This window comes from Phyllobates terribilis, unplaced genomic scaffold (assembly GCF_046119375.1).
Source record: "Phyllobates terribilis strain yellow unplaced genomic scaffold, ASM4611937v1 Scaffold_8__6_contigs__length_399053987, whole genome shotgun sequence".
In the NCBI taxonomy this organism is placed as follows: Eukaryota; Metazoa; Chordata; class Amphibia; order Anura; family Dendrobatidae; genus Phyllobates; species Phyllobates terribilis.
In genome coordinates, this window is record NW_027362768.1 from 293,198,398 (window position 1) to 293,225,393 (window position 26,996).

The 26,996-nt window shown below is 46.8% G+C and overlaps 1 protein-coding gene across 5 annotated transcripts in view; it reads right to left on the minus strand.

Annotated features, from left to right (window-relative positions):
* The window catches only part of LOC141157322 (microtubule-associated serine/threonine-protein kinase 3-like), a 490,040-nt gene that overhangs the window by 319,157 nt on the left and 143,887 nt on the right, over positions 1–26,996 (minus strand). For all 5 annotated transcript variants that reach the window (XM_073644404.1, XM_073644408.1, XM_073644401.1 and 2 more), the window contains 2 exons: positions 14,439–14,730; positions 12,939–12,986 (listed from right to left, as the gene is read on the minus strand). The gene's annotated coding sequence lies outside the window, so the exon portion shown is untranslated. The remainder of the gene's footprint in view (positions 1–12,938; positions 12,987–14,438; positions 14,731–26,996) is intronic.

Below are 26,996 nucleotides of genomic sequence, written 5' to 3' on the forward strand. Positions count from 1 at the left end.
CTGATTCCCGTCAAGACCGCCGCTGTATAGTAGGCTATGAGATTGGGCATGCCCATCCCTCCCATGTCATATGGATAATACAAAAGTCTACCAGACACCCTCGGTCTCCTATTGTCACAAACGTAATTATTAGCCAGTCTTTGAAGGGTATTTATGATTTTAGAAGGGATTTTAATTGGGATACACCTAAAATAGTATAACATTTTTGGAAGGACCTTCAATTTAAAAATATTTATCCTGGCTATCCACGATGCAACAACGTTTTGTAATACCGCCAGCTCCTCCCGCACCGTATTTATCAGTCTAGTAAAATTTACTTCCACTAATTGTTTTGAAAGGGTTAAGCTGATACTCAAATACGTCATTCCTTCCTGCGCCCACTGAAAAGGGTATGCCCCTTCCAGTCTTTGCCTAAGTGACAACGGAACAAAAATCGGCAGGACAACCATCTTAGCTACATTCAGTTTATAATACGAGATGTTCGTAAACGTTTTGAGATCGGACATAATGGCAGAGAAGGACCTGTCCAGATCAGTGCACGGGATAACCACATCGTCTGCATAAAGACCGATTTTGTGGGAGGACCCCCCCCACCGAGATGCCCGAAATCTCTGAGTTATTTCTAATCTTTTCAGCCAAGGGCTCCATACATAAAGCAAATATGACTGGAGATAAGGGGCAGCCCTGCCATGTCCCATTTGTTATGGGGAAGGATTCAGAGAGGAAACCAGACGTCAAAACCTTAGCGGAAGGAGTGGAGTACAATGCGTTAATAGCAGACAGAATAGGTCCTTTTAGTCCAAATTTAAGCAAAACACTTTTAAGGTATCCCCAGTGCACCCTATCAAACGCTTTCTCAGCATCTAGCGACAGGAGTGCACTGGGGAGGTCGCTCAACTCTGCCACTCTGATCTGATCAGATCCAACATCCTCCTCGTACCATCTTTAGCTTCCCTACCAGCTACAAAACCACCTTGATCCGAGGATAACAGGGAAGGAACGACACGATTTAGTCTAACAGCCAAAGAGCTTGGTAAAGATCTTTACATCACTATTCAAAAGTGCTATTGGTCTAAAATTACCTGGAGAATCGGGGGTCTTTCTAGGCTAAGGCAATTTGACGATCGTAGCCTCCAAATTAGGTACTGCTACCTTTCCCGAGTCTCTCCAGGTATTATATAACCTGATAAGGTATGGGGTAAGAATTTTTTGGAAACCACGATAGTACTCATTAGCCATGCCGTCTGGGCCAGGGGTCTTGTGACATTTGGATGAATTAATAACATCTTTCAGTTCTACTTCTGTGAAGGGGGCATTCAATATTTGTAACTGTTCCCGGGAAACCTTCGGGAGCTTCAAATCACTCAAATATTGATCAATATCTGTTGTGGCTGTGGGGTATCAACATCATCTTTTAGGTTATATAAAGATCTATAGTATGCAGCAAAGACTGTAGCTATGTCCTTCGGACTTCTGGCTATCAACCCTTTCGAGTCCCATAGATGATCTATTCTGGATTTTGCAGCCCTTTTCTTGACCCGCCTGGCCAAAACGGCTCCCGGCCTATCTCCCATGGCGTAGTGACTAAGTTGGAACTTGCGGAGGTTATATTCATATACTGCCAGCATATCAGAGCGCAGTTTAAATCTGAGCTGATATATGGCCTCAGTGGTAGCCGGTGAGGGGGAGGTTTTATTTAATATTTCTAGCTTTTTCAACTCAGTCAGGAGGTCATTCCTATGTTGCTTCCTCTTTCTTTTCAATTGTGACGCTTGTTGTAAGAAGACTCCCAGTATCACCGCTTTGTGCGCTGTCCATAAAGTCTCGTTGGAAACTGTGCCATTGTCATTTAATTCAAAATAAGATGTCAATTCTGCTGTTGCTTTTGTCATTATAGAGTCATTCAATAATAAAGAGGTGTTTAGTCGCCAGTGTGGTGTTGGGTTGAATTGGTGCGCAAGATGTACACGGGTAGATCGGTGCGTGGTCAGACCACGTAATCGTTCCAACCTCCGCAGATATACATCTATTGAGAGCTCTATTGTCTACTAGGAGTAAGTCAATCCTACTATGTGACCCATGTCGGAGAGAATGAAAAGTATAGTCCCTTTCACTGACATGAGAGTATCTCCAAAAATCGTGCAGACCAAATTCATGGACCAACTTGCCCAATTCTCTCCGAGGGCGACCCAATCTAGATGAGCAGTCTAAAGTACCATCCATTGGCATGTTAAAATCCCTGCATACAATAACCTCCCCTTGTTTAAGTGTTGAAATGGTAGAGAGGACTTTTCGCACAAATGGGAGCTGGGCAGAATTTGGGGCGTATAGTGCTGAAATCGTATGAGGGGTCCCATTCAATGTACACACCAACACCAAGTATCTACCCATGGGGTCTGCACACATCTGAATGTTCTGGAAGGCCACCGAATTTTTTATCATAATACAGATTCCTGCTGTCTTAGTCTGGGCATTTGCAAAGAATATATGGGGGAATTGTGCCTGATGCAATCTATGATTATCAGCTGCCAATAAATGCGTCTCCTGCAGACACACAATGTCTGCCTTCGATTTCCTCACCTCCCTTCACAACATAGAGCGTTTGGCAGGTGAATTTAACCCTTTCACATTCAACGAGAGAAATTGTATACTCATAGTTACACATAAAGGAGGAAATTATGAGCCGCATACAAAAATCCAATTTTTCTCTCCCCCCTCCCCCTCCCCCACCCCAACCCAACCCACCCAACACTACCCCTCATGAGCCATTCACTGAAAAAAGCACATATGTTCTTAGAACGATCAGCAGTTACATCAATAGGGGAAATATACCTCAAGTTAAATTGGAAAAAAAATAAAAACAGTAAAAAGAAGGAAAAAACACAGCGGAAAAAAGTCCGCAGAAAAAAACAGAGAAAACTTCAGTCAAAAAAGTAAATTCTTCAGACATAAATCTGACCACGGGGTCCCGTGAGATTTTCAAATCTCGCTGTCACTCAGCAAGATTTCTCACAGTCCAGAGGATCACCAACTAGAAGGCTTCCGCCGAACAACAAGAACAAAGGGAAAAAAAAAAGGTCAGCAATCCTCTAACAGCTCCATCTCAGCCAGGATAGCGTCCTCGCCTTTCTTTCAGGTCGATACCCATTTCTACGCAATTTTCTTGCCCTTAGCAGGTTGTCTAGGAACATAGGCAATCTTCCAGGAAACCAATCTTGTTTAGGGGTAAAACACGCTACCACGCCACTGTCACGGAGTATTAGTAGTTTTACTGGGTTGAATCCCCATCTATACCGTATGCCGGCCTCTCTCAATGCCCTGCACACATGGGCAAATTCTCTTCTCTTTGCCAGGGTAGCCGCAGAAATATCTGGAAAGACCTGCAGATTTTGAAATTCCTCAGGCAGCCTGGGGGTTTTCCTTAATTGGTATAGGAACATGTCCTTCGTAGTGAAGAAATGAATGCGTGCCAAGGTATCTCTAGGCAGGGTAGGATCTACGTGTCTGGGCTTCGGTGTTCTGTGAATCCTGTCCACCATTAATTCATTAGGGGCAACCTCAGGTAATACAGCCACCAGGAAGCGTCGCATGAACTCAGAGAGATCCTTATCTGGCACTTCTTCAGGGATTCCCCTAAGCCTCACATTGTTACGTCTGGATCTATCTTCTAAGTCATAAACTTTATCAGTGACTCGAGACATCTCTTCCCTGAGTGCCTCATTTTCATCTACCAAGGCATTGATCGTTCTGGCATATTCTTCCATTTTGTTTTCAATGTGGGAAGTGCGATCCCCTATGGAAGTAATCTCCCATTTTATCTCCTGCAACATTGCCTGCATATCTTCCCTCATGGAGGAGCGAATTGCAGCCAGAAATTCTTGCATATCTGCCCTTGTCATTGGTGCTGTGGGCTCATTATCCCTGCTGCTGTGTTTCACATTCTCTGCTTCCTCTCCCCCTGAGGAGTGTGAAGAAGTTGCAGGAGAGGCAGGTGCCATCTTACTCACTGTTCTTGTTGTTTGTCCCCTCTGGAAGAAAGCCTCCAATCTTGCCGGGGATCCTCTTTTTTGAGACCTTCCCCTGGTCATCATGGGCCCTGGGTGTTCTGCCGCCACTGGCTGTTAGGTAATAGGCTGTAGGACGATGCTGTGTGCTGCTTTTTGCTGGTTTTAATCCTGGCTGGCTGGAGCTATGCAGTTAAGCTGCTGCCACCTTGTCTTGCAGGCCACACCCCCTGGTAATCTAATCTTGACATCCCATCGACTCTGTTGCAAATATTTTAAGATTTTTATGTAGCAGTACTGAGCGTTTATTACTAGTGTTGAGCTATACCTTCCGATATCGAGAAATATCGGATCGGATTAGATCAGCCCGATACCCAAAAAATATCGGATATCGCCGATTCCGATACCGGAAACCAATGCAAGTCAATGGGACACAAATATCGGAATGAAAATAAACCCTTTCTTTCCTTGTAGGTTAATTCTACATGAAGGAAAACAACTAAGAATAATGTAGAATGTATTGGGGGAGGTGGAGGAGACATTAAAGGCATAGAGGTTTAGCCCAATCAAATGGAATAGCAGGAATTAATATTTTTTTTAAGACGTTCGGAATTACAAAGATATTGACTATGTTAAGCTTTTTTATATTTTGTCAGATATTTATGTTTCATTACTTCCATGCTCTTCACCTTCTTTTTTACTTCTCCCACACTTTCTCCTTCATCATCCTCAGCAGCAGCATCTTTTTCATCAACTTCTTCTTCACCTTATTCATCTTCTTCTTCTTCACCTTCTTCCTATTATTCTTTTTTTTCACATTCTTCATATTCTTCTTATTCAACTATTCTTCTTCTTCATATTCTACTTCATCATATTCTTATTTGTGACCGGCATTGCTGTAATTGTTATCTATGAAAGTTTGAAGATTACACCTTCCGTTCTGCCTGTCACAAAAGATTTACAACAGGATTTGTCCGCGTTCAGTTTGGCCTGCAGCAGCAGGTCTTTTCCAGGGGCACCATGAGGAGGAACAGACTCACCCCATACACTGCTTAGTCTTCTTCTGCTTATAATTTAGATAATATCTTTTGCTCTGATTTTTAGTCTTATGCTTAATGTTCTGCTTTTTGTTCTGCAGCTTCTTGTTCTTCTGCTTCTTGGTCTTCTGTCTCTTGTTCTTCTGTATCTTGGTGGTTGTCTTCTTGTTCTCTGTCCTCTTGGTCATCTTCTTCAGGGTCATCTTCTTGGTCTTCTTTGGGGTGGTCTTCAGGGTCGCCGTCTTCGGGGTCCTCATATTCGGGGTGGTCTTCAGGGTCGTCGTCTTCAGGGTCGTCGTCTTCGGGGTGGTCTTCGGGGTCGTCTTGGGGATCCTCGTCGTCTTCGGGGTGGTCTTCAGGGTCCTCGTCTTCGGGGTCCTCGTCAGGGAGATCCAGAGTGATTACCAAAAACCATTTCAAAAAGCTTGAACTTGGAAATGTAGCAGAAGGTACAAGAAGGCTGAGGCACTGCCTGGAACCAGCTGACGGTACTGGAACCTGGATGGGTAGCAGAAGGTGGGCTGGAGGGAGTACCGGTGCCAAAGACACTGCAGGGAAACAGCTGGCGGTGCTGGAACCCAGGGTAAATACTGAAAACAGAGAGGAGCCAGACAGAGGCCTAATTGGAGCAACTTTAAAATCAGTGTTAGTGACAATGTGGACAGAGCAGGAGAAATTGCCGGACACACAGCAGGGGATCAGCTGACGTTACTGAACCCCAATAATACTGGAGAAATGTTGACTATGCAGACAGCACTTCTGAGCAGCAACTAGCGGTGTTGGAGCCCAGGGATTACATTTCAGGTGGTAGAAACATGAACACAACAGGAGACCTGGATACTGTTGACAACCAATTATTTAATCTGGAAGAGGACTGGCAAAGTCATGCGAGATAAAGGCCTTGTTCATTTTCAGAAAAGTAAGCCGGTCAACGTTATCGGAGGATAGTCGCATGCGACGGTCTGTTAGTACACCACCTGCGGCACTAAAGACGCGTTCCGATAATACACTAGCAGCAGGGCAAGCCAGCACCTCCAATGCATACTGGCTAAGCTCTGGCCATGTATCCAGCTTAGAGACCCAAAACTTGAAGGGGGAAGAGCCATCTGGGAGTACACTGAGAGGGCAAGACATGTAGTCTGTCACCATCTGACGGAAACGTTGCCTCCTGCTGACTGGAGCCGTCTGTGATGGTGTAGACATTTGTGGCGGGGACACAAAACTTTGCCACATTTGGGCCATACTGGTCTTGCCTTGTGCTGAGGCGCTGCTTCTGCTCCCTCTTTGTGCAGAGCTTCCTCCACTGCCTTGACGCACTGAGCTGCTTTGTAAAGCACTAGCAGCACTGCTCTCGGGTGGAATGGAGAACATGATGGAATGCACCAGTGTGTCTTGGTACTCCCGCATTTTACGCTCCCGGTTCAACGGTGTTATGAGGCTTTGTAAGTTGTCCCGGTAGCGAGGATCTAGGAGGGTGGACACCTAATAATCAGCCGTGTTGAGATTGTGGGCGATGCGGCGGTCGTTTCTCAGGCACTACAGCATGAAATCAACCATGTGCTGCAGACTGCCAACTGGCCAAGAAACGCTGTCCCCTGCTTGAGGCGTGATCTCTGCCTGCTCTGCATCACCCCACCCTCGCTCTAGATACTGACTACTAGAGCATTGTGTACCTCCATTCCTCTGGAGAGATGTCTTCCTCCTCCATTGACTCCTCCTCATCCTCCTCACAAAGTGTCCCCTGCCTAGGCCTTTGTGAGGAACCACGTTGCGCAGACTGTACAGAAGCAGATGGCATTTGTGACTCCTCATCCTGCACCTCTTCCAAAACCTCCTCCCTTAGTGCTTGCAGTGTTTTTTCAAGCAGGCAGATAAGGAGGATAGTCACGCTGACTAGTGCATCATCTGCATGGAATAATCGAAGGCACGTAAAACATGGCAGATGTCCTTCATAGAGGCCCACTCAGTGGTGGTGAAGTGTGAACGGCGCGCAGTGCGACTTGTTTGCGCCTGCTGCAGCTGGTACTCCATTACTGCTGCCTGCTGCTCACACAACCTCTCCAACATATGTAACGTTGAATTCCACCTGGTGGGTAGGTCACATATGATGCGATGTTCTGGAAGGCGTAATCGGCGCTGCAGAGCTGCAATGCACGATCTTGCGATGCTGGAACGCCGCAAGTGAGCGCACTCTATGCGGACCTTGTGCAGCAGTGCATCAAGATCCAGATAGTCCCTCAAAAAACTCTGCACGACCAAGTTGAGCACATGTGCCAGACATGGGATGTGAGTGAGGTTGCCTAGGCCCAGAGCTGCCACCAGATTTCGGCCATTGTCACATACTACCATGCCTGGCTGGAGATTCGCTGGCACAAACCACACGTCGCTCGGCTGCTTGATGGCATTCAAGAGCTCCTGCGCTGTGTGGCTTCGATTCCCCAAAGAAATTAATTTCAATACGGCCTGTTGACGTTTGGCCACGGCTGTGCTCATATCGGTCGTAACAGGTGTTCACGGGTCGATGTGGAGGTAGACCGTGACGGCTCCTGCAGCGCTGATTCAGAGTAACTGGAGTACGAGGAGGAGTCAATGTCTACAGACTGGATTCCTGCAATCCTTGGAGTTGGCAGAACACGTACAGCGCCACTCTCAAGATCAGTACCCGGCTCCACAACATTTACCCAATGGGCAGTGAGGGAAAGGTATCGTCCCTGTCCACGCATCGGTGGTCAGGTGGACCTTGCTACTGACGGCGTTTTGTAGCGCATGTTTAATTTTTCCCTCCACATGCTGTTGCAGGGCAGGGACGGCTTGCCTGCTGAAATAAAAGCGGCTGGGCACGTTGTATTGTGGGACTGCCAATGCCATCAAGTTACGGAAGGTGTCAGTCTCCACCAGCCTGAATGATAGCATTTCAAGGGACAGTAGTTTTGCAATGCCAGCATTCAGAGCCTGTGCTATGGGGTGGTTTGCCGAGTATGGGCGCCTTTTCTCCCATGCCTGTGCTAACGATGGCTGTAGACTGGCCTGGGAGTGTGAGGATGACAGGGAACGTGGTGCTGTGTGTGGAATGACACTGTGTCTCTGTACAACAGTGCCAGAGGTTCTTCCATGGCGATCCTGTGAGGAAGCCGAACCAGCTGTGTGTGAGCTGGAGGAAGAGGCTACAACACGAGCTGAAGAGGTGGTAGGTGGCGCTGTAGGTTGGCCTAGGTCTTCAGTGTATTTTTGTAACTCCACCACGTGCTTGGTCCGCACATGTTTCCACATATTTGTGGTATTGAGGTTGCTGACACTTTTCCCTCTTTTCACTTTCTGATTACACAGCTTGCAATTGACAAAGCAAATGTCATCTGCAACTGTGTCAAAAAAGGACCAGGCACTGCAAGTGTTGGGAGCACCAGTTTTGGGTTTTGGAAGATGCATGCTCCTAATGGGTGCCGAAGTGGAGGCTATAGGCAACCAAGTCTGCCCCCTCCCTCTCCCTCCTTTCTGGGCCGTTCGGGGAATCTCTTCCTCAGAGCTGCTCCCACCACCTTCCTGTACCTCACGCCATGATGGGTCAAGGACCTCATCATCTACACAACCCTCTTGAAACAACTGCTTCTCCTGGGTAGTCTCGAGAGCACAGTACGTACCAGAAAGTGGCACCTGAGTCTCATCATCAGATGCGTACTGAGGTGTGCTGACCATAGGCACTGGCCCTCCCGCCTCTTCAGATTCAGAGAGACAAAGCAGTTGCGCATCACTGCATACTACCTCTTCTTCTAATTCTAGAATTTTGCTTGGCTGGCCCCCTCTTTCCAAGCCAAGAGATTCAGAGAACAGAAGTAGAGATGGCTCCTGTCCAGGGCTCTCTGACTGCCTGGGCAATTTGGCAGGTGGTGAAGAGACAGATGGGTGCTCTTCAGTGCTCAGGACCTGAGAGGATCTGGAACTAATTGAAGTCGATGCGTTAGCTGCCATCCATCCGACAACGGCTTCAATTTGGTCCTCCCGCAGCAGTGGGGTAGAGCGACCTCCTACAAAGCTGCGCATAAAGGACTGTTGCCTGGTAAAACTGGGGGATGCTGAGTCACTGGTGCCCGCAGCAGGCACAGAATCCCCACGTCCTCTCCCTGCAGAAACTCCACGCTCATGCGCCTTACTCCTTGCCTTCTTCATCTTGGTAGACTGATAAAGATAGGCAGAAAAGTACTAAGGGCTTAGTGTGCTTATACCTGAACAGCTGCTAACAGGAATAAGAAACACTAATTTTCTAAAGTGTGGACTAGACTTTAATATGAGCTAATGTGGCCTACACAACTGTAAAGTGGAGTGTTTGGTGAACTTTATTTACATTTTTTTTCACAAAAAGACACTGGATGTGCCCAAAGATGTAAAACCGATAGTATCACAGACTTTTTGTAGCTATTACAATGCAGGAAGGTAACCCACAATTCAATAGATGAGGCTACAAAAAATATGCTAATACTAATCTGGCTGGGGCTGCAGGGCACAAGGCTGCAGAAAGGCTCCTCTATCTACTCCTATATAGTGTTTTTGGAAGCAATCTAGCTGGATACGGATGGAACCACACTAATAGGAGAAATCAAGAAAAATGAGCAATGTATGAGACAGTGACGCACGCTGAGCGGACTACAACCGGACGTGGCTGCAGAACACACTACAGCGTGAGCTCCACTCACACACAGAGACCTCGCAGACAGCCGTGAACAGTGCAGAGAACTGTGCACTAGCACTGAAAATATAGAAAAAGCTTTAAATGAGAAGGTGTGTCCAAACTTTTGGCCTGTACTGTATGTGTATATATATATAACACTTAAAGGGGTTGTGCCACCACACACTTTGCTGCTTAAAGCTCCTTAACAGGTATAAATGTTCACAGAAAATGTTTAGTTTGGATAACTCAAATAATTAACACTATACGACATTACAACTTGACAGAAAACCTTTTTATCTCCCTAAAAACGGTGTTTGCGCTCATTATTTCCCCTCCCGAAAACTCTCTATGCGTCTCTCTCTGTCTCTCTCTATACATGAGCAAAAAGGATGATAGGACTCTGGTCCAGTGGCCAGGTTGGTAGTCCAACAATAAAATAAGTGCCATCATGTAGTGACACACACAGTCCCAGGTTACGAATTAGATTGCTTCTGTGGGTTTGTTCATAACACCAATTTGTAGAAGTTAGAATATGGCCGGCAAAAAAAAAAAAAAAATTCCAAAATCACCTGAGCGCTGACTTCTCCAGTCACCCCGCTGTCCGGTCCTCTTCTATTCACCATTGTGCACCGTACCTCTGGTTTCTTCACTATAGGTCAGGACTTACAGCCGCATCCAGTCCTCGGAGATCACTGCGTGTTGTAAGGTTGGGAATGCAAGACGTGCGCCAACATCTTATGTTGTGCCGTGATCTCCGATGTCTGGAGACGGACAAAGTCCTGACCTATAGTAAAGAGACCGGAGATGAGATGCTCAACAGCGGAAAGAAAAGGACTGGACGGTGGGAAGCGGGGTGGCATAGGGATGGTGAGCAATGAGTTATTTTTTTATGTTTCCTATCATAAAGACGAGTTGCGTGTAAGCCAAATGTTCGTTAAGTAGAGGACTGCCTACATATTATGTACCAGAAAAATATATATACACATTTACATTATATATACATACATACTCACACTTCTATAAACTCATATCAATTTCTAATACATTTTTACTTACTTTATTGTGTAGTCTCGTGGGACTTGAACCTATAAATCTCCAGTCTGCTTGTACTATATACACTGCAATTTCAACAGTATCGCACTATATAGGTGAAATCATGATCTCTGACTGGGCGTCATCATTTGTCAGGGGATAGTCAGGAGGCCCCATACACATTAGCCTGATGGATAATCCTGCCAATATTAGTGAGTTTGGATGACCCTACTCTAGTGTGCTAGTGTGTATAGGGGCTTCAACCCTATCTATATCCCTAATCCAAACCCTAAATCCTAGTCCTAATCCTAGTCTTAATCCTAGTCCCAATCAAAACCCTAAATCCTAACTCTAGTTCGGGTTAGAAAATGTTTGTAAAAACGTAACATTTTTTATGATAGTGATTCTTTTTTGTTTTAATGGACATTTTTTTTTATTACACTGGGGAAACCCTCACAGCAAGTCTGTCTCCCCTCTCACAAAACTGCAAGGGAAAGAGGAGGCAGCCGCTGTGGGAGGACTGGCAGGGATTGTGGAAGAGTTGTGGAGGCAGTGAAACCCTCTGGCTTACTTGTCTTCTGAGTGCAGAAGCTGTGCTGAGTTTGTCCTCATACACAGGCAGAGCAAACTCTGCGATCTCGGTCTCTGCTTCGGCATAGCACAGCAGTCAGATGACAAACTCATCACAACTGCTGCACTCCGCACTGTCAGTAAGGAAAGAAGCTGCTGCCTATTCACTGCCTCTGCTCCTGGCTCCAAGAAAAGGGTGAAGAAGAGGCTAGAACTTGTGGGGAACGGAGGACATATTGGAGGAGAGCCAGGAGCATCAGGAAGACCGATAGTAACGACCATTGGGAGAGGTGTGAAAGGAGAGGCAGGGACCTGCGGAGCTGATTCAGTGCAGCAGGCAGCGCCTTTCTTGTCGTCTCACTCGCTGCTGACAGTGCAGAGCTCGGGAGTTGTGAGGAGTTTGTGCACTGGCAGCTGTGTTCTTCATAGTGCAGCCAAGATCTCTGTCACTGCCTGGGCAGAGTGCAGCAATCAGAGGACAAACTCTTCACCATTGCTGCGCTATGCACAGACAGCAGAAGAAGACAAGGAAGCCGCTGCCTTTACTGATCATTTCCCACTGCAAAAAAAAAAGCCGGGCATGAGGGTGCAATACTGCTCATCATAACTGCTGTGGTAGGTGAGAAGGGGCGACTCTCCTGCCCGTGTGCGCTGGGAACGTCACTCTATAGGCACTTCAGACGTTCCCAGCACACATCAGCTTTCAGTCAGTTGTATGAGATCCAGCTGGCTGACTTGTCGAGGGATCCTACTGCATAGCACAGGCCGCCATTTCAAAGAGAGAGAGGGATCTGCGCATGCCTGGCCAGTAGAAGAGGGTTAGATGGATGGACAAAGCAGATAGTACTTCTAACACTAGAGGGCGCCATATTGAACATCATAAGTACATATCTCTTAAATGGGGCATCATTTTTAATACACTTAAATTACAAAAATATTTAATTACAAGATGTCTGCAGTATTAACAGCATGTTGTATCGTGGCACAACCCCTGTAAAGCTTTATTCCCTTAAGGATATGAGGAGTTAAACTTCTGGGAACTGTGACAACACTTACCCTAGACGATACATGGCTGCGTATATCAGTCAGGCTCCAGCAGCTGATCGCATCAGAATGAATATATATATATATATATATATATATATATATATATATACACCCCCAATTCGTATACATTGAAGCAATGTCTGGCCTGATCATGTGGTATGAAACAGGAGGATTTTATACATTTAATGTTGGCCTGGCCACCCCAAGTGCAGTACATTAATGTATTAGTGAGATAAAACCTACCTTGGAGCAGCCCTTTAAACAAGAATATGTGACAAAGATCTATTTTCTTCAGCGATTTAGTGCCGCTTCATTACAATAGAATTATGATCAGTGTGTGAACCATGGCAGGACTCTCTGACAGCCACCTGATGGAGTTTGCCATCCACCATGTCATCAGTGGCTCGCTGTACTTAGTCACTGTTTAATACTACTCATTGCAGCTCTACCGGATTATCACGGCGGTAACTAAGCCGGAGCATAGCCAGAAATCAGAGGAACAGAAGGCCACAAATACACAGAGGAAGCAGATGTGCTGTAATGATGCACATATATAGTATATAGATGATTGAGGTAAAGGAGTACCTATGTCCAGATCATTTCCATTGACGGCTTCTCATAACTTGCGAAGAGCTGTTAGGAGATAAATACATTTTTTAACAAAGTATGAAACTGTTAATGGGTGGTGGAAATATATACTTATATTCACTCTGTGTCTCTAGATTTAAAGAGGATCTCTCAGCAGGTTTAAAGTAACCAGGTTTTTTTTCTTCTAAATTATAATATTTCTGCAGCTCCTTTGAGTATTTTTTTTTTTTAAATCTTCCATACAGTTCCAGAAATGTGAACCTCTTTATTAGTGCAGATATGCTTGGTCTTCACCAATGGAACGTGGCGGACATGACTCTGGAGGGGCGAGGCGGGAGGTTAGGCTGTTCTGTATAATCACCGAGCACCGCCTCCTTGGAAAAACAGAAAAAGCAGCAATAGAACTGTGGGAAATAGACTACTGAGTACTCAGGGGAGCAGTGAGAATAAAAAGTGCAAAAACTGGTTACTTTTCATCTGGTAACAGGTCCCTCCAAAAATCAAAAACAAGCGGATTGCCATAAATGGAGCATTTTGTATTTGGGACCTTCCCTGATCTTATAAATAGACGGGCTGCAGCACTGGCTGATTACATACAGCCTCACATGAGAGAATATAAAGAAAAAAAGCAATTGTCAATCCACAGCAAAACCTGAATATATTACAGCAGGTCTGGCCACCTCAAGTGCAGGGCGTTCCCCCTGCACAGGGCGGCTGACAGGCGGCGTTCCCCCTGCACAGGGCGGCTGACGGGCGGCGTCCCCCCTGCACAGGGCGGCTGACGGGCGGTGTCCCCCCCTGCACAGGGCGGCTGACGGGCGGCGCCCCCCCTGCACAGGGCGGCTGACAGTCGGCATCCCCCCCTGCACAGGGCGGCTGACGGGCGGCGTCCCCCCCTGCACAGGGCGGCTGACGGGCGGCGTCCCCCCCTGCACAGTGCGGCTGACGGGCGGCGTCCCCCCTGCACAGGGCGGCTGACGGGCGGCGTCCCCCCCTGCACAGGGCGGCTGACGGGCGGCTTCCCACCTGCACAGGGCGGCTGACAGTCGGCGTCCCCCCCTGCACAGTGCGGCTGTCAGTCGGCGTCCCCCCCTGCACAGGGCGGCTGACGGACGGCGTCCCCCCCTGCACAGGGCGGCTGACGGGCGGCGTCCCCCCCTGCACAGGGCGGATGACGGGCGGCGTCCCCCCCTGCACAGTGCGGCTGACGGGCGGCGTCCCCCCTGCACAGGGCGGCTGACGGGCGGCGTCCCCCCCTGCACAGGGCGGCTGACGGGCGGCTTCCCACCTGCACAGGGCGGCTGACAGGCGGCGTCCCCCCCTGCACAGGGCGGCTGACAGGCGGCGTCCCCCCACTCCACAGGGTAATTGTTTGCAGTACACTGACTAGTGCCCCATACACGTCCTGTATATATAGTGTAAGCTCCTGTGAGCAACCTGCACAGTGTATAGGAGGGATTCTCTGCACCTCCAGCAGTGACAGCTGCAGCAGCTTACCATAGCTCTCCCTGGCCAGTGGGCACAGCCTGTACCGATGCTGCCGGTGGGACTTGACGCGGCCTCCGGGACTCCTCCAGGGTTTCTCGGGCTCTTCCCACAGCACTCTCAGCAGCTCGGGCACCCCCAACGCCAGCTCTCCGGGAAGAGACGACTTCCCCTGCTCTTCAAGCTCCATTCGCTCCACGGGTTCCCGTCAGTCCACCAGGCCACAATCACCATGACGACTAGCGACCCCAGCCAATCAGCACCGAGGAAACGTGACGTTGAACGTTCTACGCACAGAAAAGCCCTGTTTGCAGAAACAACCAATAGGAAGGCGTTACGTCAGACTTATTTACATACTGTGTGTGTGAGTGCTGAGACTAGACGAAGAGTTACACCACCCAACCGCTAGGGGGAGCCTTCCTTAAGACCGAGCTGCTTTATTCATGTACATTCCCGGATGTCACCTTATCCTTTTAGGCTATGTGCCCACGATGCAGAAATGAAGTAGAAAATTTCTGCAGCGTTTCTGCATCTCCCTGGCAGAAAAAACGCATGCGGATTGTACATGCGGATTGTACATGCGGATTGTACATGTGTTTTTCCTGCCAGGGACATGCGGAAGTGAAGCGTTCTTCACATGCATTTCCGCATGCGGGTTGTCAAGCGCTTTCCAAGCGATTTTAGCATCACTTGGAAAGTGCTTGACAACTTGGTCACACTATATAAATTCATGCAACCGGCATGGATTTATATAGTGTGACCGTAAAGAATGGTAAAAAATAAAAAAATCTATACTTACCTTCTGATGGCCCCCGGTGTCTTGCTGCGCTCCTGTGCTGGCTGTCGGGAGATCTCTACTGAAAGACCTGCCGTCACATGACTGTGAGGTCACCGCAGGTCCTTCAGTCCTTCGCGATCTGCCGGCAAAGGAGAACAAGCACACTGCGGGCCGCCAGAAGGTGAATATAATCTTTATTTTTTATTTTATTCTTTTTTCCACAGGTACAATGGTACCCAGGTCTGGATGAGAATCTTCTCTCCTCCAGACCTGGGTACCATAGAACCTGTTAAAAAATGAATTAAAATAAAAAATAAAGATTATACTTACCTTCCGATGGCCCCCGGTCTCCTCAACGATGCGTCCGGTCTGTTGTATGGTTCGCGGTGGTGTGAAAGGACCTGCCATAACGTCATTTAGTCATGTGACAGGTCACGTGACTGCTGACGTCGGCGGTCTCGTGACCTGTCACATGAGTCAATGACGTCATGGCAGGTCCTTTCACACCACTGCGACCAATACAACAGACCGGACGGAGCGGAGAAGACACTGGGGCCATCAGAAGGTAAGTATAATCTTTATTTTTTTACCATTTTTTTTTTTTTTTTTAACTATTACTTGGTCACACTATATAAATCCATGCCGGTTGCATGGATTTATATAGTGTGACGAAGTTGTCAAGCACTTTTCCAAGTGATGCTAAAATCGCTTGGAAAAGCGCTTGATAACCCGCATGCAGAAATTCATGCAAAAACGCTTGACAAACGCTTCTACCTGGCAGGAAAAACGCATATAAACTCCACATGCGCTTTTCCTGCCAGGGAGAAGCTGAACAAATATGCAGCATTTCTGCATCGTGGGCACATAGCCTTAGGCTATGTGCCCATGATGCAGAAATGCTCCGGATTTTTCCTGAGCGTTTCTGCATCTCCCTGGCAGAAACAACGCATGCGGATTGTACATGCGAATTGTACATGTGTTTTTCCTGCCAGGGACATGCGGATGTGAAGCGTTCTTCACTTGCATTTCTGCATGCGGGTTGTCAAGCGCTTTTCCAAGCAATTTAAGCATCACTTGGAAAGTGCTTGACAACTTGGTCACACTATATAAATCCATGCAACCGGCATGGATTTTATATAGTGTGATAAAGTTAGTTAAAAAAAAGAATAAAAATGGTAAAAAAATCGCCGATGTCAGCGGTAGTGTGACCTGTCACATGACTGAATGACGTCATGGAAGGTCCTTTTACACCATCGCGAGCCACCGGTGAGCCAAGACGTACGGATAAAAGACCACGGGCCATCAGAAGGTGAGTATAATGTTTTTTTTTTATTTTAAATTCTTTTTTTTTTTTACAGGTACTATGGTACCCGGGTCTGGAGGAGAGTCTCCTCTTCTCCAGACCCGGGTACCATCCGCACATTGAACCGCTTAATATCCGCATGTGCACATCTAGTCATGCGGATATTAAGCAATTTAATGTAAGTCAATAGCGGCAATTGCGCCGCGTGTCCGCAAAATAATTGGTAGTGATGCAGATGTCATGCGTTCCAATGCAAGTCAATGGCGGCAAAAACACTGTGCTTACGCAAAATAATTGGTAGTGCTGCGGATTTTTCTGCAATGATAATCCGCAGCGGAAATTTCCGCAGCATGTGCACAGCACATGCGGATTATCATTGGGGAACATGGCAGGCCTTCTACCATGCGGTTTTTAAGCATTTCTGCGGCGGAATTGCCACTGCGTAAACGCTTAAAAAACGCATAGTGGGCACACGGCCTTATAGACTTATTATTGAAGGGGGCTGTCTCACTTCTGAAAGGAATAAAATTGAAAATGCTTGTAAAAATAAGGAACGTTACTATTTATTTATTATTAAAAATCCTCTCCGTTCTCAAGAAAGTAGGGATTTTTTATTGTATACTGCTGGTTACCTAGATTACCGGCTACCTCTGCAGTCTATCAGAAGAGGCCGGTTTCCTAGGAACTGCAAGCACTGCTCTGTCGCTGTCCACAACCAGCTGGCTCCTCCTGGAAAATGGACGTGTGCAGAATAACAGCACGTTTCGCCCTGCATCTCAAGGCTGTGTTCACACATAACATACTGGCAGTAAATTTTCTGCTGTGTTCCTCAATGCAACCACAGTGGATGTGATTTCATGAAGCCTCATACCCGCTGTGCTGCGGAACTGTCCACTTTTGGGGGCGTTTTATTATCCCTACAGAATTCTATGGGAAGTCAGAAAAAAACACATGGAAAACCACAATTGCATTTTTTAAATGTGAAATATCAATGTTTCTGCACCCAAAAAAAATAATTTAAAAAGTGCTGTCAAATCTGCACCCAAAAAAATGGGAAAATGCACTAAAAAAAGCAAGAAAACGACAATAAATAGAGCAGATTGAAATTATGTTGTAGCATAGGCGTCTCTGCCCCCTGCCAGGCTGAGACGCCGTCCCCCCTACCGCCGCGGTTCTGCTCCGACGTCTTCCGGCCTCCCTGCTGCTGCTGCTGCTACACGTGCACGCAGCTTCCCTGGCACTGTGCTTAGGGCACGCGCTCCCTCCCTCATAAAGGGGCCGCGCGCGCCGTCCTAAAAAGTCCCCGACCAATGGTCGGATGACTTTCTCTATAAAAGGTACCTCCTCCAATATGGAGGTGCCCGTGCAACGTTGTTGTCTGTTATACTTACTTTGCTTCAGTCCTCAGGACCTCTGCAAGTCAGTCCAGTCCGCCAGTCTGTTCTTCAGTCCAGTCCGCCAGTCTGACTACTTTCCAGCCCGACAGTCTGCCTTCAGTCCAGTCCACCAGTCTGTCTATGGGCTCTGCCCGCCTGCTTACCTGGAAGCACCTGCCTGTTACCTGCCGTGCCGGCTTGCCTGCTTACCTGGAAGCACCTGCCCTTACCTGCCGTGCTCGCTTGCCTGCTTACCTGGAAGCACCTGCCTGTTACCTGTTGTGCCCGCCAGCTTGCCTACCTGTCTGGCTATCAGCCGAATCAGCCTGCCTGTCTACCCGGACCACCCGTCAGCCTGCCTGCCGTGCTCTTCCGCTGTACCCGTCAGCTCCTGCCTTCTGACCCGTGGGAGTCACCTGCTCTCATACAAGGTCGGTCCCAGAGTGGCACCTGGTCCCTCTGCTCGGTCCCTCCCTGGTTCACGGAGTCGACTGAGCCGCCGTGCGACCTTGGTCAGGCCAAGTAGATACTTAGTCACGCCCCTCTGGTCCCTCCTTGCACCGCAGCACAGAGGTTCCACCACCCGGATCCGTAACATATGTATTTTGGTTTGGACCCTTGTGGAAGCAATGCAGGAAAAATTCAGCGTTCCTGCAAGTGTGAGCACAGCTCAAAGGCTACGACAGCATGTTGTGGCCGCGGTGTGGTTTTATTTTTTTATTTTTATCCCTTTAAGGACTGAGCAACTTTGTACATTAAGGAACGAGCCTCATTTTTACAATTCTGACCACTGTCACTTTATGCGGTAATAACTCTGGAAGGCTTCAACGGATCCCACTGATTCGGAGACTGTTTTTTCGTGACATATTGTACTTCATGATAGTGGTAAAAAAATTTCGATATGAATCAGGTTTATTCATGAAAAAAATCTGAAAGTTGGTGAAAATTTTCAATATTTTGCAATTTTCAAACTTTTAATTTTGATGCCTTTAAATCAGAGATATGTCACACAAAATAGTCCAAATAACATTTCCCACATGTCTACTTTACATCAGCACAATTTTTGAAACATAATTATTTTGTGTTAAGAAATTATAAGGGTTAAAAGTTGATCAGCGATTTCTCATTTTTCCAACAAAATTTACAAATCCATTTTTTTAGGACCACATCACATTTGAAGTGACTCTGAGGGGTCTACATGCCAGAATATACCCAAAAGTGACACCATTCTAAAAACTGCACCTCTCAAGGTGCTCAAAACCACATTCAAGAAGTTTATTAACACTTCAGGTGTTTCACAGTAAGGGTATGTGCCCACGATGCGTTTTTCATGCGGAATTTCCGCAGCGTAAACGCTTGCAAAACGCTTGGTAATCCGTGCCCCATGATCCCCAATGAAAATCTACATGTTCTGTGCCCATGCTGCGCAATTTTCCCAGCGGATTTTCCTTGTGGAAAAATCCGCAGCATGTCCATTATTTGTGCGTTTCTGCATGCGGATTTGAGGTCCCAATGCACTTGAAAAACGCAAGTCAAATCCGCATGTAAAAACGCTGCAAAAATGCGTCTAAAATCCGCAACCGTTTTTGACTGCCAAGAACATGCAGAAACGCTGCAGAAATTTTCTGCTTCATTTCTGCATCGTGGGCACATAGCCTAACTGAAGCAATGTGGAAGGAAAAAAATTAACATTTAACTTTTTTTCACAAAAATTTTACTTTAGACCCAAGTTTTTTATTTTCACAAGGGTAACAGGAGAAAATGGACTCCAAAATTTGTTGAGCAATTTATTCTGAGCATTTCGATACCCCATATGTAGGGCGAAATTACTGTTGGGCGCACAGCAGGGCTCGGAAGGGAAGGAGCATTATTAGAGTTTTTGAACTGAAAAATTTGCTGAAATCGAGAGCAGACGCCATGTCACATTTGGGGAGCCCCTGATGCATCTAACAGTGGAAACCCCCCACAAGTGACACAATTTAGAAACTAGACCCCCCCCCCCCCCAAGGAATGTATCTAGATGTGTGGTGAGCACTTTGAACCCAGGGCTATGGAGTTGGAGGCGGAGTCGTGGAGTCGGTGTCCATTTTGGTGGATTCTTACTCGGTATAAAATGGACCGACTCCTAAAATATATAATAAATTGAGTGCAGTAGTACAATGCAGAATGTGCTGTAAATGTTTTCATAAGAATTTGGGAAAATTATGAAATGTCCTAAAAATGTCCGTTCTATTCCTGATCTAAGGATCTTTGCTTTTAGTTGAGATGAATCTGTGCTGCACTTTATGCACATGCTCAGTAGTGAGGCCGTGCTGTGGGGTCGGAGTCGTGGAGTTGGAGTCAAGAGTCAGGGAAATTGAGAAGTCAGAGGTCTGGCTTACCGACTCCATAGCCCTGCCTGAGCCCCCAGGTGCTTCACAGAAGTTTATAATGTAATGCCGTGAAAATAAAAAATCACATTTATCCAACAAAAATATTCATTTAGCCTCAATGTTTTTATTTTCACAAGGGTAACAGGAGAAAATGGACCCCAAAATTTGTTGCGCAATTTCTCCTGAGTACGCCAGTGCTACTGATTTGGGCGCACAGCAGGATTCGGAAGGGAAGGAGCATCAGTTGACTTTTTGAACCCAAAAATGTATGAAATCGAGAACAAAAACGTCATGTTGCATTTGGAGAGCCTCTGATGTGCCTAAACAGTGGAAACACCCCACAAGTGACCCCATTTTGGAAACTATACCCTCCGCCCATGGAATGTATCTAAATGTGTGGTGAGCACCTTGAACCCCCAGGTGCTTCACAGAAATTTATAGAAACAGAAAAAACTGTCCGTCACTTCCAAAACAAGAGATAAGTGTGTACAGGTGCTTACTAGGAGCAGCTACTTCCATATACAACTAATAAACAAAGTAGCACACTGCAACGCTAAGTATGCGAACAAGAAATATATGAAACTTGAATAGCATTACTGCTGTAAAAAATAGAAATAAATGGGAAATCTTAGCGCATAAATTGACCAATTCATGTGTACCTGGTAGCCACGGCAAGGTGTTTCTCGTCATACCAGGAACCTGCCTGTGTGAACTCCTCTCTAAGAGACATAAGTCTGCTTGTGTATGGGAAAGCAAGAACCTGCTGCAATTGAAACCGTCTGTGGCCTAGAGGTGGAGTGCTCAGTCAAAGCTTATACATGACGAGAAACGCCTTAATGTGGCTACCAGGTACACATGAATTGGCCAATTTATGCACTAAGATTTCTCATTTATTTCTATTTTCTAGAGCGGTAATGCTATTCAAATTTCACATATTTCATGTTCGTATACTTAGCCTTACAGTGTGCTACTTTGTTTGTTAGTAATATATGAAGGTAGCTGCTCCTAGTAAGCACCTGTACACACCTATTTCTTGTTTTGGAAGTGCCGGTCAGTTTTTTCTGTTTCTATGTATAAGCTTTGAGTGAGCACTCCGCCTCTAGGCCACAGGTGATTTTAATTGCAGCAGGATCTTGCTTTCCAATACACAAGCAGGCTTATGTCTCTTAGAAAGGAGTTCACACAGGGAGGTTCCTGGTATGACGAGAAAAGCCTTAACGTGGCTACCAGGTACACATGAATTGGCCATAGTCCCAGAAATTTATAACGTAGAGCCATGAAAATAAAAAATCAAATTTTTCTCACAAAAATATTCTTTTAGCTCCAATTTTTTTATTTTCACAAGGGTAACAATTTCTCCTGAGTGCGTCAATACCCCATATGTAGTCAAAAACTACTTTTGAGGCTCAGTGGAAAGCTCAAAAGGGAAGAAGCGCCATATTGGAATTCAGATTTTGCTGGAATGTTTTTAGGGTGGATGTCACATTGGTAGAGCTCCTGAGGTGCCAGAACAGCAGAACCCCCCCCCCCATGAGTGACTTAATTTTACAAACTACAACTCTCAATGAATGAATCTAGGGGTGCAAGGAGGATGTTAACATCTTATGTACCTCACAGAAATTTATACCATTGGGTGGTGGAGAAAGAATAATTACATTTTTACCGCTATGTTTTAGCCCCAAATGTTGTTTTATCCCCAAATTTTTAACTTTTATAATAAGCTAATAGGAAAAAATTGACCTCAGTGTGTTGCACCAATACCATACATGTAATCTGGAAATACTTTTCAGGCACAGTGCAAAACTCAGAAGGGAAGGACCGCCTTATTATAGTCCAGATTTTACTGTTATGGTTTGATGGTGCCATGACCCAGTGGGAGAATCACTAAGATGCCAGAATAGCAGAATCACCCAAAAGTGACCCATTTTGCAAACGACACATCTCAATTAATTCATCTAGGGGTGCAGTGATCATAATGACACCACAGGTGCCTCACAGAATTTTATACCATTGGGCAGTAAAGAAAAAATAATTACATTTTTGCCACAAAAAAAATATTTTAGCCCCAGATTTTACATATATAGAGAGAGAGTGGCCACCATATTATTACACTGTCTGTTTTCAGAGTACACCCCCCCCCCCCAAAAAAAAAACATACACAAAATCAGTGCTAGCTACCCTACCTCCTTCACCCCTGACTCTACCACCTACACCGCCACGTCCACCTCCACCTCCTCCTCCATTTGGACCTCCGCTTCCTGGTTCAAGATTATTTTCTATTTTTTCTTTATTCTCAGTAATTTTAAGTCATTTTCTTATCCACTTGTTTTCTGGCAATTGTCCTGCTCTTACCCCCATTTAGCTTCCTTTTGCAGCCCCCTAGCCCTTACTATCACCATTTTACAGACATTTTAGCCCCTTCACAACAAGTGCCGTATATATACGGCATATGTGTGTTGTCTCCCCTTTTGATGCGGGCTCCAGGGCTGAGCCCGCATCTTTCCCAGCACATGACAGCTGATCTGATCAGCTGTCATGTGCCCCTAACAGCCTGTAAGGTGGAATCAGGATTACCCGAGGCTGTATACATGTTGAATGCCGCTGTCAATCTCTGAAGCGCGTCACTAATCTCACCCATCGGCGTGCCTGTTACATGATGAGGGGCGCCGATGGGTTGGCATGACAACCCGGGGTCTGCAGGAGACCCCTGAGGTTGTCATAGCCGATCTGCTATGAGCGCTGCCCAGTGGTAGGCGCTCATAACAGATGAGCATTCTTGTTACAGGACTGAAGCCCTGCTACGTGTAAAACAAGCGATCGGATGATCGAAGCTTCAAGTCTCACATGTAGACTACTGAAGCAAGTAAAAAGTGTAAAAATGTTTTTAAAAATATTTAAAAAATTGTAAAAATATAAAAGTTCAAATCACCCCCCTTTCGCCCCATTCAAAATAAAACAATAAAAAAAATGCACACATTTGTATCGCTGCTTTCAGGAACATACCTGATCTATCAATATATAAAAATAATTAATCCGATAGGTAAAAGGCGTAAACATAAAAAAATAAAAAAGCCAGAATTACGTTTTTTTGGTCGATGTAACATTGCGATAAAATGCAATATCAGGTGATTAAAAGATCGTATCTACCCCAAAATGGTATCAATAAAAATGTCAGCTCCGTGCACAAAAAAATAAGCCCTCACCCAGCCCCAGATCCCAAAAAATAGAGACGCTACGGGTCTCGGAAAATTTTTTATATTTAATTTTTTTTTTACAAAGTTTGAATTTTTTTTCACCACTTAAATAAAAAAGACCCTACACATGTTTGGTATCTGCAAACTCGCAATGACCTGGAGAATCATAATGGCAGGTCGGTTTTACCATATAGTGAACATGGTTAAAAAAAAAACCAATTGTGGAATTGCACTTTTTTTTTCTTTTTTTTTGCAATTTTTCTGCACTTAGAATTTTTTCCCCATTTTCTAGTACACAATATAGTAAAATCAGTGGTGTTGTTCAAAAGTACAACTAGCCCCGCAAAAAAACAAGCCCTCACACGGCCATATTGACAGAGAAATAAAAAAGTTATGGCTCTGTGAAGAAAGGGAGCAAAAAAACGGAAAATTTTCCAGGGGTTAAAGCACTGAAGTTCGGGTTCCCATTGACTTCTATTTGGTTCGGGTTCAGTCAAGTTCGGGTCAAGTTCTGGTACCTGGACCGAACTTCCAGCTCAAGTTCGGCCAAACCCGACAAACCTGAACCCTAATAACAGGATGAATAAACACTGCTACAGTGGGGCACGTTCTCCCACTTAAAAAGATGAGAGGCCGGTAATTGACATCATAGGTAGACCTCAACTATGAGAGACAAAATTAGAAAACAAATCCTGAAAATCACATTGTCTGATTTGAAAAGAAATTTTTTTCAAATTTTGGTGGAAAATAAGTTTTTGGTCAATTACAAACAAGCAAGATTTCTGGCTCTCACAGACCTGTAACTTCTTCTTTAAGAGGCTCCTCTGTCCTCCACTCATTACCTGTAGTACAGGCACCTGTTTGAACTTGTTATCAGTATAAAAGACACCTGTCCGCAACCTCAAACAGTCACACTTCAAACTCCACTATGGTGAACACCAAAGAGCTGTCAAATGACACCAGAAACAAAATTGTAGCCCTGCACCAGGCTGGGAAGACTGAATCTGTAATAGGCAAGCAGCTTGGTGTGAAGAAATCAACTGTGGGAGAAATAATTAGAAAATGGAAGACATACAAAACCACTGATAATCTCCCTCGATCTGGGGCTCCAAACAAGATCTCACCCTGTGGGATCAAAATGATCTCAAGAACGGTGAGCAAAAATCCTAGACCCACACGGGGGGGCCTAGTGAATGACCTGCAGAGAGCTGGGACCAACGTTACACAGGCTACCATCAGTAACACACTACGCCACCAGGGACTCAGATCCTGCAGTGCCAGACGTGTCCCCCTGCTTAAGCCATTACATGTCTGGGCCCGTCTGACGTTTGCTAGAGAGCAATTGGATGATCCAGAAGAGTATTGGGAGAATGTCATATGGTCAGATGAAACCAAAGCAGAACTGTTTGGTAGAAACACAACTCGTCGTGTTTGGAGGGGAAAAAATGCTGAGTTGCATCCAAAGAACACCATACCTACAGTGAAGCATGGGGGTGGCAACATCATGCTTTGGCACTGTTTCTCTGCCAAGGGACCAGGACAACTGATCCGCGTACATGAAAGAATGAATGGGGCCATGTATAGTGAGATTTTGAGTGCAAACCTCCTTCCATCAGCAAGGGCATTGAAGATGAAACGTGGCTGGATCTTTCAGCATGACAATGATCCCAAGCACACCACCAGGGCAACGAAGGAGTGGCTTCGTAAGAAGCATTTCAAGGTCCTGGAGTGGCCTAGCCAGTCTCCAGATCTAAACCCTATAGAAAACCTTTGGAGGAAGTTGAAAGTCTGTGTTGCCCAGCGACAGCCCCAAAACATCACTGCTCTAGAGGAGATCTGCATGGAGGACTGGGCTAATGTACCAGCAACAGTGTGTGCCAACCTAGTGAAGACTTATAGAAAACGTTTGACCTCTGTCATTGCCAACAAAGGAGATATAACAAAGTATTGAGATGAACTTTTGTAATTAACCAAATACTTATTGTTATGCACACGCCCGGGCTGAGCGGCGTGTGCGTGTGATTGTAGTGATTCCACTGGACCATGAACCGGAGAGTGCCTGGAGGGGCGTGACTAAGTATCTGGCCGATCCGACCAAGATGGCACGACGGCATACGACGCCAGTGCACCAGGGAGAAACCGGGCAGAGGGACCAGGTGCTACTCCAGGTCAAACTCCGGACACGGGGGTTGACCCACACAGGGATTACTGGATCAGGCTGGTTAGGCTGGCGCACAGACTGGAGGGTATAGGCAGGCACGACTGGTATGCAGGCAGGCGGGTAAAGGCAAGCGCAGCTAGAGTGCAGACAGGGAGGCACTAGCAGGTAGGAACACAGGCGGGATAGGACCCAGTACACACTGGGACTCAGGAACAATACAGGTAGAGGGGTACAGGCAAGCACAGCTAGAGTGCAGACAGGGAGGCACTAGCAGGTAGGAACACAGGCGGGATAGGACCCAGTACACACTGGGACTCAGGAACAGGCAGGTTAGGCTGGCACAGACTGGTGGATATAAGCAAACACGGCAGGTATGCAGATGGGTGGATACAGGCGAGTATGCAGGCAGGGAGGTACTGGCCGAAAGGACGGGCTGGAGCACAGAAAGGTTAAGACCCAGTACAGACTGGGTCACAGAACCGCAGATGCGGTAGACAACCACAGCAGAGAGGGAATGCCCGAAGCGGTGGGCAAGAACAGAGCAGGACGGGGCTGCAGGAGCAGCGAGCACAAGCAGGGCAGGACAGGACTGCCGGAGCAGCGGGCAGAAGCAGGTCAGGACAGGACTGCCGGAGCAGCGGGCAGAAGCAGGGCAGGACAGGACTGCCGGAGCAGCGGGCAGAAGCAGGGCAGGACAGGACTGCCGGAGCAGCGGGCAGAAGCAGGGCAGGACAGGACTGCCGGAGCAGCGGGCAGAAGCAGGGCAGGACAGGACTGCCGGAGCAGCGGGCAGAAGCAGGGCAGGACAGGACTGCCGGAGCAGCGGGCAGAAGCAGGGCAGGACAGGACTGCCGGAGCAGCGGGCAGAAGCAGGGCAGGACAGGACTGCCGGAGCAGCGGGCAGAAGCAGGGCAGGACAGGACTGCCGGAGCAGCGGGCAGAAGCAGGGCAGGCTAGAACCGCCGGAGCGGTAAGCAAAGGAGTCAGAGCAGACTAGAACCGCCGGAGCGGTGAGCAAAGGAGTCAGAGCAGGCTAGAACCACCAGAGCGGTGAGCAAAGGAGTCAGAGCAGGCTAGGCTGAGTAGGGGGGACAGGGCTCTGTTCACACGGAACAGACAGGAAGGGAAAGGCAGAGCCAGACACCCACAGGGTACTAGCAGAGAAGTAGCGAGTGGACCACAAACTCACAAACGGGAGTACAGAGACAACAAGCAGGAGTTAGGTACGAGTTCAGACTCTGCAGAAAAAGGAAGGGAACGGACATAGAGGCAAAACAGGTAAAGGATAGGAGAGAGTTCAGACTGGAACTGAGTGTACGGAGGAGACCGACACTGCAGCGGAATACAGGAGCGGGTCTGGGAATACGGCCCCCAGAGAGGCAGGAC